Genomic DNA, 21,845 nt, shown 5'->3' with positions numbered 1-21,845 from the left:
TTCGGATCTTGGGGAAATGTTTGCAAGTATACAAGTTGGAAAGAGCATACATGCAATCGAATTTTTAAAACCCGAATGCAAGTACACTTGTAAACTTGCAAATGGAGAAATGGATGGAAAATGAGAATTAGACTTGCGGAAAATGACGAAAATGGAAAGTACGGATATGGGTGACATGAATAGATAAAAATGGGAAGATCCGGGAATGTCATTTTCATGAGAATGGGAAGAACTTCGAACATGTAATCCGGTTCTTAAAACCCGATTTTGAAAGGATTGGTATTTCACATCTTTTCAACTTTGAATTTTAAGCAAAAATGGTTAAATTATTTAACCATAAGGGAAGAACAAAGATTTCTAGCCAACTTGTAATCGGGATTTAAAATCCCGAATACAAGTAAAGAGGGGAAATGGGGAAGAACAATGCAATCCAAAAATTGCTTATGGAGGGGGAAAATCTCTCTCACAAAACCAATTTTAGGGGCAAGAACAACACATTTACAAAATTACAACTAGAACGGAAAATAAGAAAACAAGAATAAGAAACAAGAAAGGAAAAGAAAACATACCTTGCTTTAATTTGAAATGCCTCTTCAAAAAGATGAAACAATCTTTGAATGAAGAAGACAATCCCTTAAATAAAGATAATCCACAATGCCAAACCCTAGCCACATTTTACAAAAACGCTATTTGCATAAAAACCTGGTGTGAAATGCAAGAGAAATGGCCCAAGAAGGGGTCAAATATCCTTCTAACCTCAACGCCTTAGCATACCAAGCCAAAACGACTTAGGAAATTGCTGATTCGTGGCATCTTGAAGGAGAAAATCGTGGTTTTCACCAAACACATGTTTGCTGTTCCAAACCAAGAAACCAGCAATCATAACCTGCAAATGGCATGAAGGATGTTTGTAAATGCACAAGAATAGGAAGGAATTCAGAATGCCTTCTACCTCTAAAAATTTCTCCACAAAAACTTGCTTAAAATTCTCAAAAAACGTTCTTCCTTGCTGATCGGGTTTTTTGGAAGGAATAACAAGTTCGAATTTGCATGTATTGTTGAAAATCGGGTTTTTTGGAGGAAATAACAGGTTTAAAATGCACTTTATCTCATTCGTAGGCAAAATCAGGTTTTTAAAATGCAATTACATGTTTAAAATCCTTCAAAAATGCAATTTAAAGAGAAAATCGGGTTTTGGAGAGAGATGTGCAAGTTTAAAATTATTTGTAAAGAGAAAATAAAATCCCTACAACAAGTTTTAATTCACTTGCACACATGTAATAGGGGTTCAAAATCCCTATTACAAGCAAAAACCATTAAAGTAGGGGTTTTAGAAAAGAATTACAAGTTTACTTGTAACATAACCAAAAAATCCCTATTTTAACTGAAAAAAGGCCAAAAAGCATCAAGGGGGAAATAAAAAGTAAATTAAAGTTTTTATTTTTCAATAAAGTGCACTTGTAATTAGCCAAAAATTTCCCTACAAAGACCAAAACAATGGAAATTATTAAAACTTGCAATTCAAGAGAAATTTCCCACCTGCAGTCAGGGAGAAAAAACCCGAAATTGAAAAAAAAACATAGCAAACGAATCCAGAATGCAACGAAATTCAAAACGTAGTTCGAGGATGGACTGAGGATTAAGCCAGTCCAAGGATTAGTCTAGATTTTGTCTTGGGAAGCGTGCCATAGAGTAAAATTTTCATTTTTCACAAAAATTTATGTAATGGTTCTTCATTTTTTAGAACAAAAAAAATGAGGACAACAAGGTAGAAGGTCACACAAAAATGACTTGTTCGAAGAAACTATTTTGCGACATTTATCAAGTACTGGGACATTCCATCAAAGAATTCCTGTACAACTTAAAAACAAGAAGCACACAAGTTCTCTTTGCCCAAGCGGAACAAGAAAACCCTCTGACCACACCACCAAAACCACTTGCTAATTCCATTGCCTAAGATAGCATATCGTAACTACAGGCGAGGGAACAACCACTACAATTATAATAACAATAATAGTGGCAAAAGGAGTAGGATAAAATATGATGTGAATAGGAAACCCATGATCCAGTGTCAAATGCAATGAATGGGGTCACTGCGCCTGAGAATGCCAAACCAGTCAAAACAATGCAGACATGTTGTGCAAGTGGTGTGGACCCAGAAAGTATGAAGATGCCAACTACCCGAATCGGAAAGGGGTAAATATGATGGTCGTGGAAGAGTCGGACAAGGAAGTGCTAGTGATAACAAAGAACGTAGTATATCCAGATCCCCATATGGAGAAGGAAATATTTCGGGTAGCCAAAGCCGAGGTGGAACAGGCAATGGCAAATAAAAGAAGGGCCTCAAATGAAGCCGCCAATACTCCACTACGGTCAAAGTCTGAGAAGAACATAGTAAGACAGGTGCTGCAAACCATAATACCTATATAGGTAACTAACATTCTACAAACCATGCCACATTTAAAAATTGGCATCACCAATATAGTTTGTGATGACACAGTCAGCCAGAAACAATGCAAACCAGTGAAGGAACAAATGGCGAAACCTTCCAGCGACCTGGCCACCGATCCCATGTTACGGGTAGTAAGCATTGGGAGGAAGCCAATCGTCGTCAAGATGGAGATAATGGGAAGGAAGCTAACAAACACCATCGTCGACGAAGACATGGGCATCAATGTGTTGCCAAAGGAAACATGGAAATGTCTAGGGAAGCCAACACTCTAGCTGCCAACCTTCCATTTGGTGGGTGCCAACTAGCATGGCATCAAGCCATTGGGGATATTGATGGCACAAAAAATAAAAATAGGCACACAATATTTCTTCCTTGATTTTGTAGTTATCCCACTTGAAAAGAAGGCGTACGATGCTCTCCTCGAGAGGGGTTGGTTGATCACTGCCAAAGTGAACCATAACTAGAAGAGAAACATACTTTCAATCGAGAGTGAAGGAAGTATGTCATCAACCTGAGGAATTAGCTGGAGAGCAAAGAGCTGGCATCCTCCAACTCAGAGGCTGAAGATGGAGAGTTTGAGATGGACAAAGTTTGAAGAGTAATGGAAGCTATTGACGAAGGAGTACTTGAATTGGAAGACTGCTCGAAGGATGAAACAAGTTCCCTAAATGGATTGATCCATTGGTAGATAGAGAACTATGAAGTCTTCCACCTCGAGTACAAAATGTTGCAAATCTAGGAGATTGATAAAGTTGACAAGGGTACGAAGAGTGCTACCTTTCCCTCAAAGTATGAAGAGTACAAGAAGGGAGTGGCACGAGTGGATGACATGCCAACCCATCATTTTGAAAGGGACAAAATCATAAAGTATGAAGAGCCAAACATGAACAAAGTGAATCTACGCAATGAAGACAACCCAAAGGTGATATTGGTTGGTGGCATCTATTACAATTCGATAAGAGAATGATTGAATAGTGTTTTCTCAGCCAGATATTCGATGTTGTAGGATTGGTGTTGGTCGTATAGGATAGTTCCGTAGGTGAGGAATGCCAAGATGGGGTCATACGGCATAGGGGAGATGCACATGTTGTACGGATTCAAGAGTGTGATGTATGGAATGGAGAGTATGTAATATGCGTGGAAATCGTACCGTACCAAAATGAATTTGGAGATTACTTCGCCGTACACACCCTTTGCCAAAAGGAAGTCTATAAAATGAAGTTGTTCTATGCTAATAAGGACCTTTATTATGCCAACCCTTTCTATCTTTAGGTTTGTCAATATTGTTCCAACTTTTTATTTTTCTTGGTACTGCAATGATTTTTTTGTACTTTCTGCCTTTATAACACTTTGTGCCAACCTAATATTTCCCAACTTTAATACTCTAATATATATATATATAAAATTGTTTTTTCCATATTTTTCCCATCCTTGTATTTTTTAATTTTGTTTTCTTTACTTTTATTGCTCCACCATAATTTTTCACCTTTAGTTTTTGTGAGACATGGACCAGCTCTGATACCATGTGATTTTGCCAAGATCAAGAGGCAATGGAAAGCACAAATAAGAGAGACAAAATATATGATAGGAATAAACTGTATTCTATCAAGATGCAAAATATGATCAACTAGATCATTACAAGATATAAATTGATTGCCCGTACAAACAATGTAGATGAGCCTACTTATATAGGCAAGGCTAAGGATATGTGAGCACACAAACATGACATGTGGCTCAATAAGAAACAAGGCTAGGTAGGAAATAGGTGTGGGTAGGTAAGAGAAATAATATAATATTCCACATGAGGTGGAATGTAACAACAAGATAAGATCAACACCATAAAAGGTGGAAATTCTCCTACACACACTATCCCAATGTGGCACAAACACCCAAGTGTCTCATACCCAAACTACTATGAAATGCATTTCCTAAGTAAACTTAAGTAAAGTGTAATAATATCTATGATCAATAATTATTTACACCAACACCCCCCCTTAAGTGCAACTTAGGGGAATGCACTTAAGTCTACAATGCAACTAAGCAATGCAAGAGGGGTCCCGGCTACGAGGCCATGTTAGGTACCCATGTACAAATGCAAATGCAATCTCACATAAAGCGAGGAAAGAGAGAAAAACCCAATGGGGAAAAACCCTCCCCCAAAAGAGAGATGATGAAAGCACACAATGCTCTCAATGATGAATGAGAAGAACAAAACTATGTCCCCCCCATAAGAGAGAAGAAGAGACCATGAAGCCCCCCCTCAATGTCAAATCTCCTGCAAAGATGGTCCAATGATGAAGACCAAAATTCCTCCCCATAAGGAAGAAAGAGCCAATGTTGCACCAATAATGTCAAAGTGTGACAAAACCAGGTACCAAGTCGATGATGATGAATCACTCGCTGCAACAAAATGAAGATCAGGCATGGAGACAACTTGTTGTGAGCATCATTTGGATACTCAGAAATAGCAGAAATACTGGTACAATCCAAGTCTCACGGGAGCCATGCACAAATGTGTACAATCTAAGTGTCAACTGGAGCCATGCACCAAGTCTCACAAGATATTCCTAATCTATGTGTACAAGAGGATTACATCAAATAGTCAACAATGACAAGATACAAAGAAGTGTGGCACTTTATGATAGTGCGAGTACAACATTGCTCAAGCAAGAGCATACATCATGATAAAATATTCAAATGTAGAAACATGAAGATGATGCCACCAACAAAGAAGCCATGTAGAATACTGTAGATGAAGATGCCCCCGAATGGAATTTCACCAAGAGATATAAATGAACAACTGACCCCCCATAAAAAGATCATGTTGGCACTTGCAAATAATGAAAAAGTGGACTTCTAATTTCAATGATTACAACTTCTCAAAATGAGATATAAGAGACTTCAACAAATACTGCTAGTGATTTAAACTGTGATCCAAGAAAAATACAAGTACCAAATAGGCCAAGAATGGCCAAATATTGAAAGTACAATTTCTACTCAAAATCACTGCAAACAAATGGTATATTATGAAAGTAGATGAAAAATTATGCACTCTCAAAAAAAACGGCACCTGAAAAGGAGTCCATGTTGTTAATGCATTGTAGCTCTTGCAAGATAAGTAAACCATACTCGTATATGTCTGTTATAATTTATATTTTGCTTACTGATTTGAAACATGATAAATTGCTATAAAATAATGGTATTCATTCGATTGCTATAATATATGTTGATATGTTATCAGGTTGTTAAAACCTGGTAACATATTATGTGCATCGAACCTCAACTAAATGTTGTTGTTAATAAAGCACCGATTCAGTATTTGCTATCGGGTGTAAACAAGCACCGCTTCATTGCTTGGTAAAACACTTTAGTTAATTAATGAAATATGCACCGATTCAAATATACAATGTGCACTTTGGTTATCGGGTGCATTAAGGCACCGATCCAAATTATGATATGCAATATGTTTATTGGGGTTATATGTGAACCAATCCATTATGTAAATAGCATTGTGTTAAGAGATAAAACAAAAGTATATTGAAAAGGCACCGATCAATGGGTGCATTGATCGGTCATGCCAAAAGGCATGACCGGTCAATACACCTATTGACCGGTTGCCTAAATGATATATATACCAATTGAATTCATTTGGAGAAGACATAGAAAATATATTAAAATGATCTCTCTCCCACAGTCTGCACATAAATAAATCAGAATTGTTAGACACAAAATTATAAATTGCAATCACATAGCATTGCTAGTATTTAACTTGTTCTTCAATAGAAATTGAATATACTTTACATGGTATCAGAGCCACGGTAATCGAACCTAAGGCTATTAGATTTTGATAAATTCAAGGACAAAGTTATAAGCTACATCAAATTTCTAAAATGGCCAATGCTATCAGATTCGAAGATAGACTCGGAGGTAGCGAAGATTTTTCAGCTTGGAAGTTTAGAATCAAAATGATTTTGAGAGAAAACAAAGTTGATTCATATGTTCAAACTAAAAATGCACAGCCAGAAGATGAACCTGACAAATCAACATGGATTGAGGGAAATGAAAAGGCTATTAAAATAATAGTGGATGGGGTAAGAAATAACATAATGCCCATCATTAAAAAGTATGAGACAGCTTATAAAATGTTCAAGGCACTCGAAAGGACATTTGAGATATCAAATGCAAGTCGTACTCTGGCATTGAAACGAGAGATCAATCATATCAGTATGAACAAAGGGGAGACAATTAACTCCTACTTTATGCGGATATCAAGCCTAAGAGATGACTTAGCTTCTCTTGGATACGAGATCCAAAGCAAAGAGTTAACACTCATTGCTCTAGATGGGTTGCCTAGTGGATGGAACACATTCGTCCAAGGCATCAATGCTAGGTCTAAATAGCCCAAGTTTGAAAGATTAAGAGATGACTGTCTACAAGAAGAATCAAGATTGAACAAGGTAGGAATAAAACAGAAGAATATAGACAAAGACTTGCAAGTCCTAAATACAAACACTAATAAGAAGTACAAGAAGAAGCAATTTAGGAAGAGAAAAGCTTACCAAGGCAAGAACACTTCAAAGCAAGACCTATCACATGTTCAATGTTATAGGTGTGACAAATTCGGACACTATGTTGCAAGGTGTCCAAAGAAAGGAAAGCAAGCCACATTTGCCATAGTGAGGAAATCCAAAAGAGAAAATGACTCCGAGAACTATGTCCTCTACTCAGCACTTACAAGCCATGCTTCAAACAAATCTAACTCATGGGTGATCGACAGTGGTTCATCCGGACACATCACCGGTTTTAGATAAGTACTAGACTCCATGATAGAGGAGGATGATGAGGAAGTGACCATCGGAGATGATTCATCACATCCAGTCAGAGGAATTGGAACCTGCACCATCAAACTAAAGACAGGCATGTCATTACGACTTGAAGGGGTACTATATGTTCCTGGCATCAGAAGAAATCTAATCTCCATATCAGCACTAGAAGATCAAGGATACAGAGTGACCTTCATGGAAAACAAGGTGTTGGCTTGGCCAAAGAAATCCTCCATCAAGAACGCTAAGGTCATTGGTCAAAGACAAGGCTATTTGTATGAGCTATGCATAGAGCCCAATCTAGCCTTGATCCATGAAGCCACTAATGCAAATGAAGTGTGGCACAGGAGATTAGGCCATCTGAATTATAGAGCTTTGTCAACTATGGGAAACCTTGTCACAGGTCTACCTAAGTTGAAGCAATATCATTCAGAGGCATGCAAAGGATGTGCCCTAGGTAAGAATACCAAAAGTGCATTTCAGAATAGTACTAGGAAAACTAGCAAAGTTTTGGAATTAGTTCATTCTGATGTATGTGGACCTATGTCTGTACCCTCTCTAGGGGGATTCTTGTACTATGTAATTTTTGTTGATGACTACTCTAGGAAGACTTGGATCTACTTTCTGAAATGTAAAGAATTAGAAGAGATCCTAAGTAGATTTAAAGAGTTTAAAACTTTAACAGAAAACCTCTCAGAAAACAAAATTCAAACCCTAAGAATTGACAATGGGGGGGAATACACATCAGAAATATTTAAAGATTTTTGTAAAAATTATGGGATTAAGAGGGAGTTTACAATACCTTATAACCCTCAACAAAATGGAGTAGCTGAAAGAAAAAATAGGACCATAGTAGAAGCTGCCAAAGCTATGATACTAGATCAAAATCTAAACTTGAATCTTTGGGCAGAAGCAACTAGCACTGTTGTGTATATACAAAACAGATGTCCTCATTCACACCTTAAAGATAAAACTCCTGAGGAAGTCTTTACCAAAACAAAGCCAGATATCAGCCACCTTAGGATATTTGGGTGTCCTGTCTATATACATGTACCTAAAGAGAAAAGACTAAAACTAGAGCCCTCTAGAAAAAGGGGAATACTTGTAGGGTACAGTGAAACTTCTAAAGCTTACAAAATCTATGTACAAGGGCAGAGAAATATTGAACTCAGTAGGGATGTAATCTTCAAAGAAGATTTAGCCTTCAAAAGGGCCTAAAATATAATAGAACTTGAAATCTATAATCCTACTCCTAACCTAGTAGAAGATCCTACTCCTGAGCTTCAGAGGGAGTATCTTGAGGAAACTATAGGTGAAACACAAAACCCACCTATAGAAAAACTCAAGAAAAGACCACTATGGGCCACCAAAACTGTAGCAGAAGCTCAGAAGTTCGCTGCTCCTTCAAGAACCTTCAGGGAAAGCAAGAGGCCTAATAAGTTCACCAACTATGTTGCCCTTATGAATGATCTCTCTAAAGCTAAACCAAACAATGTATCAGATGCACTCAAACATCAAGTATGGAAAGATGCCATGTCTGAAGAGTATCAGTTCATTATGAAGAATGATGTTTGGGAGATTGTCCCTAGGCCAACCAAGAAATCTGTTGTGTCTTCTAAATGGTTGTTTAAAATCAAGCATGCTGCAGATGGCAGTATTGAAAAGCACAAGGCCAGATTTGTAGCTAGAGGGTTCTCACAGAAGGAAGGAATAGATTATGAAGAGACATTTGCACCTATTGTCAAGTATACATCAGTAAAAGTTGTACTAGCCATTGCAGCAGCAAAAGGGTGGAAGGTACATCAGATGGATGTAAAGACAACATTTCTAAATGGCGAGATCTCAGAAGAAGTCTACTTAGAGCAACCTGAAGGGTTTGAAATTCATGATGTAGAGTCTCATGTGTGTAGACTCAAGAAAGCTCTCTATGGGCTCAAATAGGCTCCCAAGGCCTGGTATGAAAGAATTGACACCTATCTCTCAAAGCTAGGTTTCTCTAAGAATGATGCAGATCCTAATCTCTACCTCAAAAGAAATAAAGGTGATATGCTAATATTGATTTTATATGTTGATGACTTATTAATCACAGAAAATGATCACCTAATAGATCAATGCAAGAAAGATCTATCTATAGAATTTGATATGAAGAACTTGGGGCTTCTTCATTACTTCCTAGGATTGGAAGTATGGCAGAATCCTGATAATATTGTACTGAACCAAAGGAAATACACCTTGGACATATTGACGAGATTCAGAATGCTAAACTGCAGGCCCATGACCTCTCCTATGGAAACCAACTTCCATAAACTTAAAGAAGCGGCAGCAGAGTCAAAACCCACTGACCCTACTCAATACAGGAAGATGATTGGGTCCCTGATATATCTAGTAAATACAAGGCCAGATATCTATTATGCTGTTAATGCTCTAAGTCAGTTCATGTGTGAACCTAAGTAGATACACCTGGTTGCAGTAAAACATATAATGAGATACTTACAAGGTACTCTAAAGCTTGGTCTTAAATATGAGAAAATTGACATAGACCTACATGGATTTACAGATTCAGATTGGGCTGGCAGTGTGACTGACAGAAAGAGCACTTCAGGGTGCTGCTTCAGTTTAGGTTCAGCCATGATATCCTGGATCAGCAAAAAACAATCTTCAGTAGCTCAGAGTTCCACTGAGGCTGAATATATTGCAGCTTCCATGGCTGCCCGAGAGGTAGTATGGCTTAGGAAGTTGCTTGTGGGATTGTTTGGAGAACCTATGAAACCTACAGTTATTCAGTGTGATAATCAAAGCTGCATAAAACTCTCTGTAAATCCAGTATTTCATGACAGGTCCAAACATATTGAGATTCCATACCATTATGTGCGAGATATGGTTGACAGGAATGTGATTAAATTAGAATATGTATGTACAGGAGATCAGACTGCAGATATTCTGACCAAACCTCTTTCCAGAGTGAAGGTTGATCAGTTCAGAAAGGGCTTAGGTATGATAGAAAGGTAATCTGCTTTGTAATCTATACTTACATATATTTAAGATGTTTTATGTGTAAACTTCTTTGTCATGTTTGGACAATCTTTGATTTTTTTTGCCACCTATGTTCATATCTAAGAGGTGACAATCTCTCAGATACTGAACACTTGCATGTAGACATCATAAGGTGACGATCTTATGGTAGTCAAACCAGCGATCATGTTGGATCTCTGGTAAGTCATGGATGTGCCATGACTGCGTTGTGATAAAACATTTATAAAATGTTATTGCACTTATCACAACCTAGATATGATGAGAATTTAAACACTTCTCATATGGTTATCCTTGTATTGCGTGCTTAGGCAATACTGATATCACGTGCTTAGGTGATATCTCAACCTGTGATCATGTTGGATCTCTGGTAAGTCATGGATGTGTCATGACTGTGTTGTGAGAAAAATTTATAAAATGTTATTGCACTTATTACAACTTGGATATGATGAGAACTTAACACTTCTCATATGGATTATCCTTAAAAGTATTGCATGTTTAGGCAATACAGATATCACATGTTTAGGTGATATCTTGATAAATATTTGTATCACATGCTTAGGTGATACTTTATATAACATGCTCAAGTGATGTTCTTTTATTTTTCATATCATATGTTTTGATGATATTTCACATGATAAAGATTTTGATGACTGACATTATCTTGGTTATGAAAGAGAAATGTGATGCAAGTTACCTATCTTCCAGAGCTAAGAGGGTGAAATATCCCAGACCAATTTTTTCAATTTTTCAATTACAAAAAGTAATGCAACACACATCCATTAGGGTTAGCACTTAAACCAAAACGATGCAGAATACAACTCTAACCAAGAATGTACACCAGGATCCCGGGTTGGGCAAGGCGTGAGCATATGGTCAGAGGGTCTTAAAGCATTTTGAAAGTGACTCTAACCAAGAATGTGCCCAAAATGGACTAACATATGGTCAGAGGATCTTAGTGCATGCTGAAAGCAACTCTAACCAAGAATGTGCCCAAGATGGACTAACATATGGTTAGAGGATCTTTACAATTACAACTGCTGAAAGGAAAACTCGACACCAAGCATGTGCTTTCAAACCCAAGGTGGGAATGGAGCTACCATATGGCGGAGATGCTAAGAACTTAGAAATGGAATTAAATGTAAATAACAAGCGTGAAATGAAAATGAGAAGAAATGCTGCCAGTACTACTGTTCAACTTACAATTTGATAGTGAATGCTTGCCAATATCATAAGATTAAGACTATACAATGCTGCAACAATATAGAAGACTCTCTTGGGCTTAACAAAAATGATAAGTCCAAGAAATTCTTCTCAAGGATCAATCTTAATATTCTGATTTATGACAGACCTGCACTTGAAATGCTTAATCAACAACACCATGGAATCACTACAATGCTCATTACTCTCTCAATACTAGTCCGAATGACCCAAAACCAAAAGCAATGGCTTCCTATGAAGGAGGCGACCAAACCAATGCCAAGAAATCAGACATTAACCCAACAGATCATTTAACACGAACCCCAAGACAATTCATAGCAGTGACGCCAGGCAAGAATGGCGATTCTTCTCTATAAAATAAAACACTTCATATTAGAATCTGCAAATTTGCACAAAGGAGCGCCCAGCCAAAACAAGAGGAAATATGCAATACCCAGAATGAATATGTTTTTGTTTTGAAATATATGAGTGAAACTACAAATCTGCCCTGCTAACCGCGACTCCCGAAAAATGAAATGAAATGCAAATAACTGAACTTCCAACACAACTCAAGCTACAATGCAATCCTCGCTACAAACTCTCACAACTACACTAAATCACCACTAGTTGCTATCTTTCAAGCAAGAAGCAATGCCAAGGCTAGGAGGCATTCATTCCTTGAAGCAACCCCAATACCATTCCGGCAGAGTAACGTTACAATAGACATAAGATGCCCAAATGAAGGGAAGAGGCCTCCATTTATAAGCTTAACAAGGAATCTCAAGAGGCTTCTAAAAAGTGCGCCCTAATTTCACATTTGAATTTTCCTCCAAGAGATGGCGCCACTTTTAAAAGCTTTAATTAACCTTTATTTTAATTCACTTCTCTTCATAAAGTTGGCACCCCTTTTCATAAGCAAGATTTTAGACCTTAGGAAATATTAAATCCCTTCCATGATGCATCCACCCTTGAAGACCACCTTTTAAAACAACTTGAAGTGATGAAGCTAGGCCAAGGGGTCAGCTTTAAAATATAACATTAAAACACAACATTATTTAAATGAAATGAACTTATCTCTCCAAAAACATCCCAAGGCCAAAAGTGACGAAGCCAACTGAACCAACTGAAGAAGAGAACCAACTGTGCCGAAATAATCAGGACCACTGCGAGAAATAGAATTTACTAAAAATAGTAAATTCCAAAAAGTGCTCAGAACGCAAAGCCGGACATACCACTACAAAGCCCTCTGAAAACCCAGAAAGAATCCGTGATCCAAACTCTAATTCACGAGCAACAACAACCTTCAAAACTGGAAACTCTAATTTCACCCATTGAGTAGCCTGTGGGTCTCCGAAATAGGCCATCGGTCAACTGAAACATCATGCCTGAGAAGGGGACATTACAGAGGGAGTGTTAATGCATTGTAGCTCCTGCAAGATAAGTAAACCATACTCATATATGTCTGTTATCATTTATATTTTTCTTATTGATTTGAAACATGATAAATTGCTATAAATAATGGTATTCATTCGATTGCTATAATATATATTGATATGTTATCGGGTTGTTAAAACCCGGTAACATATTATGTGCATCGAACCTCAACTAAATGCTGTTGTTAATAAAGCACCGATTCAGTATTTGCTATCGGGTGTAAACAAGCACCTCTTCATTGCTTGGTAAAACACTTTAGTTAATTAATGAAATATGCACCGATTCAAATATACAATGTGCACTTTGGTTATCGGGTGCATTAAGGCACCGATCCAAATTATGATATGCAATATGTTTATTGGGGTTATATGTGAACCAATCCATTATGTAAATAGCATTGTGTTAAGAGATAAAACAAAAGTATATTGAAAAGGCACCAATCAATGGGTGCATTGATCGGTCATGCCAAAAGGCATGACCGGTCAATACACCTATTGACCGGTTGCCTAAATGATATATATACCAATTGAATTCATTTGGAGAAGACATAGAAAATATATTAAAATGATCTCTCTCCCACAGTCTGCACATAAATAAATCAGAATTGTTAGACACAAAATTATAAATTGCAATCACATAGCATTGCTAGTATTTAACTTGTTCTTCAATAGAAATTGAATATACTTTACACATGTGAGCCCAAATGAAGCCTTCAAAGTTGTAAAAATTGGGATTTCATGATTTCCGAAAAACCTATATCCGAAAAATAGAACATTCCTACACCACTGTACAAATCACGAAATTCTACCCCAAAACAAAAAAAATTGCTCGAAAAAAGGAGTTCGGATGAGTGAGATATCGCTACTTGAAAATTGCCTGGAAAATTATAATTTCTCGAAAATTTCCGCCGCAGCTTCAAACTTCAAATGTCTCTAGATTTGGCCTCCGAAGTCTGATTTGGATGAAACAAAAGGCAAAACTGACTTTCTTGAACCTCCTCAATCCAATGGTGACCTCAGATTTGACCCATCAAGCTCCAATAATAACCTGCAATAGAAAGCTCCAAAATGCAAAACCCCAAATTTCTCTCAATTGGCAAACCAATGACACTCTAATGGCTCTGATACCATGTGAGACATCGACTAGCTCTGATACCATGTGAGACATGGACCAGCTCTGATACCATGTGAGATTTTGCCAAGATCAAGAGGCAATGGAAAGCACAAATAAGAGAGACAAAATATATGATAGGAATAAACTATATTCTATCAAGACGCAAAATATGATCAACTGGATCATTACAAGATATAAATTGATTGCCCGTACAAACAATGTAGATGAGTCTTCTTATATAGGCAAGGCTAGGGATATGTGAGCACACAAACATGACATGTGGCTCAATAAGAAACAAGGGTAGGTAGGAAATAGGTGTGGGTAGGTAGGAGAAATAATATAATATTCCACATGAGGTGGAGTGTAACAACAAGATAAGATCAACACCATAAAAGGTGGAAATTCTCCTACACACACTATCCCATTGTGGCACAAACACCCAAGTGTCTCATACCCAAATTACTATGAAATGCATTTCCTAAGTAAACTTAAGTAAGGTGTAATAATATCCATGATGAATAATTATTTACACCAACAGTTTTTTATCTTTTTCATCCATGCTTCTCTTTATTGTCCTCGTCACCATCACATTGGCCAATTTAATTTTTTTCCAAGGCTCTCTTTCACCATATTTTATTCATCTTTTTTCCCTTTAATTTTTCCATTTTTCATTTCTCCTTTATTGTGGTTTTGCTTTTTGTTTATTTCACCATACTCATCATACTCATAGTCTACTTTCCTCTTCGTCCCTCTCAGTCCCTCATGGGATCTCACCTTGACCTCAGAGGCGTATCGCCACCAACACGTACCTGGCGGTCTCTTATAACACTCCTGTTCACAACGTGTCCCAATATATTCTAAGTCAAAGATTTTATCAAGTAGGGGTGCAGGCCAGATATATTCTAAAACTCCATAGGGCTGTAAACAGACCAAAGGAGGAGTTATTCACCAAAGATAGGAAATCGGAATTAGATTTCTCAGTATTTTGTCCCCCTTGCACAAACAATATTAAACTTGCATAAAGAAGCTGCTATTTCTAATGGGCTGCAACTTGGGCCCACAAACAATTTTCATTTTCTTAATGCAAAGTCCATACTAATTACTACCTCTCCTTGAGTCTAAAATACCATTTTGAGCAAAGGAAGCCATAGAAATATATTACAGAAAACAAATTACCAAATTGAAAAAAAGTTGTTAACTAGGGAACCATGTTGCACAAGATGTAAAACTTTACAAGGAAAAAATAATAATAATAATAAAGCAAACATTTCTAGAAATTCCAAATTAGTAATTTTATACAGAAGTGTGTACATTAGAAACCCCCCCTGCGAATAATGCAAAGGCAAAGTCGGCTCGTTGATTGATCAACAGAAGCTTCAAAGATCCATTTCCCGTGCGAGCATAGTTGTGTGATGAAAAATTTGCATACTGGAACTGCGAAGCACATATTAATTTTATTAGATGCACATTATGCAGAAATGATTTCTTTTGAATCAACAGTTTGCCCTCTAATATACATAGTTTCCCTCATATTCCACATGAAAGATGAATCTTATGCAGCAGTACTTTCTTTGAAATTAACTGTTTTCCCTCTAATATACATAATTCAATTCATATGAAATATGAATAATCTATAAACATGCTTATTACCTTTATAGGTGCAGTACATAGAAATGGGGCTTTATCTTTCTCAGGAGCAGTATCATTTAAGCAGACAGAACCACTGAAATATTTAAACAGATATGCTTGTTAGTTGAAAAAGTTCTGTTTATGATATGAGATCAGACTAAATTTGCATGAACCTGAACGATTTCTTTAAAAGAAACACAACCCTTTAATTTCATTTAGTTACTATCATATATTGTTCTTTCAAGATTAAAAATATAGGAGAAATGTAAAAAATCAAAAACATAAAAGGTGGTCATGGAAAAGTAAGAATTGATAGTCAGATGAGAACTAAATATATATTGATTATGCTTTGAATGTTTTCTATCTGAAAACTACAACGAAAGATTAGTACTTGAATTTTGCTGGAGAGAAAACTCCAACCCAATCATCATCTGATGGAGAAATGTGGTGGAATTTCACTGTCACCCACCCAGATGTTTCACCCTGCAGATTCACAATGCAATTGTAAAGTAAATAAGAGCATTAATTTGAAAAGTATAATTGTACTAGCCTATGAAAAATCTATCTCTTCTCATAAAATATAATCTTTACAATAATCATCTATGAGGTAGGACTCTCCATCTAAAATCACAAGCAGTAAGCACTTACAAATATAAATGATACAGAGCTGCAAACGAGGAAAAGGAACCAAACAGGTGACATGAGTTTTTAAAATATTATGCCCCACGAATATATGTGAAAGGGGGCCTTCAACGCAAACAGAGTGAGGATAATGTGGGATAATATCAAAAATCTGTGCAGCTTATGAAATAAAATTTATTTGGTGATATCAGAGAGATAAACATTTAGATTCCATAAGTGATTGTGGAAGAAGAGTGGGATATAATTAAGGTGCATTAAGGTGAACTGAAGCACATTTATGACGCAAACTGCAGTATTTAGTTGATAAATAGCAGTTCAGCATTCACTGTTAACCACGGAGCATTTGAAAGAAATTTTGAGCAATAGATAAATTCCATAGGGCACAAGTGTGAGGCAACATGATTAGTAAGGCAGAGAAGTGAAAAGGAAAGCTGTTTGCAACTTTGCAGAGCACTGAAGAGAGCAAGATGTGCTGAAGTGACTAGAGTCTGAACCACAAGGAGGTCAACAAGAAGAATAATGTAAACAAGGGGGCACAGTGCACTAAGAAACCCTTCAAAAGGATCAGCAACTGACCAACAAGCAGGATGAACATGCAAGGAGGCATCACCTTCTCCTTAAAGCTATCGCAGATCCTTGGGGGTTGCAAGATCACATGGTACATCTATAGAGAGGTAGAGAAGTTCATTATCAACGAATGGAACCATCTCAACCCCGATGATGTTCAGCTATTTATTGATCCTATCACAAAAACCTATACAATTCCTTAAGGACAAAAAAGACAAACATTCATAGATGCCAACTAGGTGCTGACTCATATAATAGTCTTAGACCAACACGAATTCCCATACTTTAGAAAGGTGAATAAATCGATGCAGTCCTTGTTCAATAGGTTCAAAAACAAGATGTACTTGAACAATCTCAATGTGATGGTAGTTAATCCACACACACAATATTGAAGCTAACTGGTCTTGCATATGCCTCGATGTTAAGTAAAGATGACACACCTTTGCAAGACCCAAGCACACAATGGTCAGCCTAGAAAATCTACACATTGGTCAGTTATAGAAAAGCATCTTAGTAGATGAGATGACTAATGTGCAGGTAAGGATCACATGATGTCATATTGCAATCAATATTTTTCACAAGGTGTGAATGAATGCAACCACTATTTGTGGTAACCACACTCATTTCAAAGACTTAACTATCTCACCAATGAGATTATTCAAAAGACAATGAACTCATAGAATGAGTATTACTTTCAGCTTTGGTTTACTCCTTGTCCCTCATGTTTTGTATTATTACAAGGTCATTATTAGAAAGATTATTATGAGAAAGAACTATGATCTCCCAATATCAAGGGTTTGGAGCTTCTTTATGGAGAGCACCAAAACACAGATTGGGCCAAACACAAGCATCAACAATAAAGGAAGAGTAGAATCAAGAATTGCACTTGCAATTTATGTATCAAAGGTTGATGACTATAGTTACCTTCACACAGCCCCCCAATGAGAAGTATTTTGGGAGAAGGCACCATATTGATATCAAAGTCACAAACACAAGAACACAGCACAACCCAAATCTCCCATCCCATATATTGTCAGGGGTATGGGTAGTCACAAAGTGAGATTGGAAACTAAATAAATCACCTCTCCTAATAGCAATATTAAAAAAATTTATACATGGAGCTGAAGTCACCACGAGATTTGGGCCTCAATCAAGGTAGATGCAAAGATAATGGCGGACAGAATTACATATACAGGCACTTCATTTAACCCACACACATGATGGTGGTGGCACACCCCTATTGTCACCAAGAATGGTAGCAGCACACCCCCATCCTTACCAAGAATTACTCAATCCATTCACGAAGGCACCCTAAGAGGCCAACACCAAAGCTCCTCAAAACCATTCCAAACATAATGTGTAACAATAAACAATCAACTTAGCTTGGTCTCTAAGAAGGAGAACAATGATGAATTCATTCGAGTACAAGAAGAGAAGCAACCCCACCCTCATAAGGCTCCATTCAAACCAAGCACAATGGACCAATTGTGATAGCATTCCCATCTAAGCAAACCAATAAAGCACTACCATCTCAAACTCAAGAAATGAGAACCTTTGCAAGGCTCTATGACAAACAAACTTTTGAATCTTATCTTTGAGGGATGCAATTAGACACACAATGGGTGTGGTGAGAGTGGTTAATTGAAATCTTGGGTGAAAAGTCACATCTTCATACTAAAGGAGGAAATGGAAAAGAGATGTAATCAAACCATTGCAATATGACATTTGTTGTTGGGTCCAATCAACCACACATTGCAATAACAAGGCCAACTGTGTAGTATAATGCACCCAAGGATTCTTTCCTCTCGATGTGCATAAGAAAGTTGTTAAGCAGCACTACATATCATCCTAGAAGTGACATTGGACTTCTGAAGGTGACTGCTCCACCAAGCCTAAACATTCATCTAACTCATTTAGGATGTTGAAGACAACAATTCTTGGTTGTTGTTGTGTACTGAGCTCTGATACCACTATAATGTCCCACCCCAGGTGCAACACTGAAACTGAAACCTGCTGGTTAATTTTAGATTAATAATACTATATTTCATTTTGAAAGTGGTCTTTCAGAACTGGAGAGTGTAGAAGGTTGTTTGTTTGGTGTGTAGAAAGGTTTGATGCAACCAACGAAAGCTTACAACCTAGATTGATTACAACAACAATTTTGGAAATTAAAATATTATTTAGATTTGCTACAAGCTTGTAATTGACAAATTCCCTTGAAATGATTACAAGAGTATACTCAATTGGGGGTTTCAGTGGTGAAATGAATCCGCCCTAGCTTCCAATGTGAGAACAAAATTGTAAAGTCTCTATAGAAAACAAATTTTGCAAGTCTGGATATAATAGAGAATCAATGAATGCGGGATGGATTGATTACAGATCAAGTGATCATTTTTGAAGCCATTGTTATTGTTGATTAGGAGCGATCATATTCTCATTGTATTGGATATGGATTGTTACCATGAATAAACACTTCTGGTGTCACCTTTGAGATAGTGCAGCAGGAATTTACAATTGCTATGTTCATTGTGTATGGTGTGTTGAGGGTCCCTTGATAAGGTTGTGATCAGATATGAGGACCTCACGTATTAATATTGCTCTTATGAATGGCAATAAAGGTTGCAATTGATGCTGAAGGTAACAACATATGGGAATAGAACTAGATGCAAAACATAGAAAATATATAAATTGCCAATAATGATATTATTATTCTTCCTCGTGTGTGGATAATCCCTTATTTTTGTGCAGATGTTGCAATATATATTGAAGGTGACAACATATGGGAATAGAACTAGATGCAAAACGTAGGGATACTGTAAACACCCAATAATATTATTATTATTCTTCCTTGCGTGTGGATAATCCCTTATTGGTGTGCATAAACACTCTTGTGGATAGTAATAATTATTGCAGCATATACAAAAAAATTGGTTGCCAGATCATAATCGACCTATGTTTAGTTGGAATACCGAGACATAATGCATTGAAGAGAATCCAATTGATTATGGAGCTCCCTTCAATCCAAACAATAGCAGGATCAATTCGACTTGCCTAAGCACCACTTTGTTGGGCGTGTGTATCCAATCCTTGTATCTCTATAGGGACGATCCAAACAGGTGCATAACATTTCTATCATTGTTACCACTCAAGATTTTAATATTGTTTATAATCAAATATACTAAAGTTGGGCTTCCTTAATCAGCTATTATTTGATGAATTGCAAATATCTATTGATTGAATCAAAATAGAGTATAGTTCTAAATTTAAGTCTACTACATTGTGCAAATTGTTTGTAAAAATTCCTAGGATTATATTGCAATTTGTTTGGAAACATAGCCAGGGATATTTCAGTGGTACCAAAGCTGGTCTTCCTGCCAACCTATGTCTTTCATGAGTGAAAGAGAGAGAAGATACTGTAATAGAGAATTAAGGAGACGGTGGTAGACTACATAGGTTCCGGAAGGCGAGACAGCCTTGGACATTTTGGGTACACATCAGAGATCACATTCAAATAATGGTGCAAACAATCCTAAGATTTTGACAAAGAGTAGTGAGCAAAGAGAAATCATTTGGGTGACAAGAGTGCCAAAGATCAAGGAGAAGAAAGGTTTTTGAATTTGTTAAAAGCCCTCATTAGAGGATAGCAAGCTTAAGGGCACAACAACAAAATTAGCATTTGCAGTTATTAACAAAAATGATGGCTCATCAAATGGGAGTGAATATTGGTGCAAACAGTAATGGGGGCAACAATGCAGGTAATAATGGACAAGGTGATAATGCAGCCAGTGGTAGGACTCCCAATCAACGTGCCACTACAATCAGTTCTAGGCCAATGATGCATGTTTTTCCACGTAGATTTGAGCCTCGAAAGGGCAATGGACCCACATTGATAGAATAACAGGATCAATTCAGACAGGATTAGGTTGATGTAGGTTTATAGCCGAATATGTCCCTTAAGGATTATATCAAGCTCAAGATGAGACACTTGCTCAATAGAGGTAACAAAGATCACAATAATGATCTTAGGAGGAAGATCGGCAAGCTTAGTTTGCCTTTCTTTGATGGTTCAAGGAAGCCTCTAGCACGTGCCTGGCTTCAAAAGGTTGACACATTTTCAGCTTAATCTGATGCTTGAAGATGAAGTGATCAAATATGTTTCTTTACATATTGATGGAGTTGCTCATGAATGGTGGCATCATGGTATGATCACCATGGGCCATGATCAAATCACCTCATATGCTGATTTTATTGAGAGGTTTGACAAGAAAGACCCGAAACTCCATTTCAAGGAGTTACCACAACTAGAACAATGGGGTATGGTTGATAGCTACATTGTTGATTTTTAAAGGCTCTCCGTGTTGGTCACCGATATATCTGAAAGGAGATTAATTGTCTTTCTCATGGATAGATTGATGGACACTTTAAGGGGTTAGATCAAAGCCATTGGTCCTAGCTCACTTTAGGAGGAAGTTAAGAAAGCTAGGGACATGGATTCAACTACTTCAAAGAACAAATTACAATCCAAGGGATCATCTTCTCAGAAGGACAAAGAAAATAAGCCTTTTCAGAAGCAATGGCCTAGGAGGAATAAAACAAATGATGAGAGTAGATAGGAACTGCAAAGAAGGAAGTTATGTTTTAGTTGCCAGAAGCCTCAGGAACTAGGACATAAGTGTCCTAGTAAGGGAAAGATTCACTACATTGAGGCTATATCAAATAGTGAAGAGGAAGAACGCACAAAGAAGGATTAGGACAACAAACGTTATGAGTCAAATGAGGAGTAGCCTCATGAGGAGAAATCAACACCTATTGATAAAAAAGGTGGAACCATTGCTGCTCTATTCGGTACACGACATTATAATATTTTTCGGGTGTGAGGTGTTTTACAAGGACAACGAGTGATTATGATGCTCAACAGTGGAGTTACCTGTTGATGTGTCTAAATTCGCGGAACT

The 21,845-nt window shown here is 37.1% G+C and overlaps 1 pseudogene across 1 annotated transcript in view; it reads right to left on the bottom strand.

Annotated features, from left to right (window-relative positions):
- LOC131070284 (nucleotide pyrophosphatase/phosphodiesterase-like) overlaps nucleotides 1-16,383 on the bottom strand; it is a 142,825-nt pseudogene extending 126,442 nt beyond the window's left edge. Inside the window, exons 1-3 of the transcript XR_009112303.1 lie at nucleotides 16,073-16,383; nucleotides 15,703-15,775; nucleotides 15,364-15,486 (exon numbers count right to left, since the gene is read on the bottom strand). The product of XR_009112303.1 is annotated as a nucleotide pyrophosphatase/phosphodiesterase-like (transcript). The remainder of the gene's footprint in view (nucleotides 1-15,363; nucleotides 15,487-15,702; nucleotides 15,776-16,072) is intronic.
- Nucleotides 16,384-21,845: the final 5,462 nt, after the last annotated feature.

The sequence above is a fragment of the Cryptomeria japonica genome, chromosome 1 (assembly GCF_030272615.1).
Source record: "Cryptomeria japonica chromosome 1, Sugi_1.0, whole genome shotgun sequence".
Classification (NCBI taxonomy): Eukaryota; Viridiplantae; Streptophyta; class Pinopsida; order Cupressales; family Cupressaceae; genus Cryptomeria; species Cryptomeria japonica.
This window is presented reverse-complemented; position numbering and strand designations above follow the sequence as displayed.